Source organism: Schistocerca gregaria, chromosome 3, assembly GCF_023897955.1.
Source record: "Schistocerca gregaria isolate iqSchGreg1 chromosome 3, iqSchGreg1.2, whole genome shotgun sequence".
Taxonomy (NCBI): Eukaryota; Metazoa; Arthropoda; class Insecta; order Orthoptera; family Acrididae; genus Schistocerca; species Schistocerca gregaria.
In genome coordinates, this window is record NC_064922.1 from 555,349,425 (window position 1) to 555,350,253 (window position 829).

The window sequence follows — 829 nt, forward strand, 5'->3', positions numbered from 1 at the left end:
TTGTCCAGTGGTCCATCCCAATTCCCTAATTACTCGTCGTCGACGAGGCAATAAATTCTAATGTTACTTTTTCTGTTTTGGTACTTAGAGAGAGATGGATTGACAACCGTTGTCCTCCGTCTGACAGAAAATAAAATCTTTAATAATGTAAACAAATGACTCTTGGTGAGCCATATACCTTCATTTTCTACTTCTGAGAGAAACGTATGTTCTCAAAATTTCAACAACAAACCCAATCACCACATTTCCTTATTCTCTCGCGAATGAGCGCGGAACAGACGAGTCTTAGTAAGCCCTTTGCTTTCACAGTCTTTTCGTGAGGTACGAGTACTTGCAGGATGACGATATACACTAACGGAGTCCTGTAGGGACGTATGCTCTCGGTATTTCAACTGTAAACCTCATCGCACCGCAGTATACTCCTCTTATTAAAACACCATTTTTTAAAAATAAGACGCGCGGTGTTGCGGCGCTGCTTGAGGCGCCATGTCACGGGTTGCGGGGCCCCTTCCACCGGAGGTTAGAGTCCTGCCTCGGGCAAGAGTGTGTGTGTTGTTCTTAGCGTAAGTTAGTTTAAGTAGTGTGTAAGTCTAGGGAACGATGACCTCAGCAGTTTGATCCCTTGGGAATTCACACACATTTGAACATTTTTTTACTGAAGTGATGGACAACGTCGGAAATTCCGTTGAGTCTGTTCGCGGATGATGTATAGAAACAGTCGGAACGCTAGAAATTTGTATCATAATCCAGGAAGACTTGCTATCGACTAGGGATTGTCTGTTACCCTCAGTATAAATAAATGTAACGTTTTTCGAGTAAAAAGGAGGAA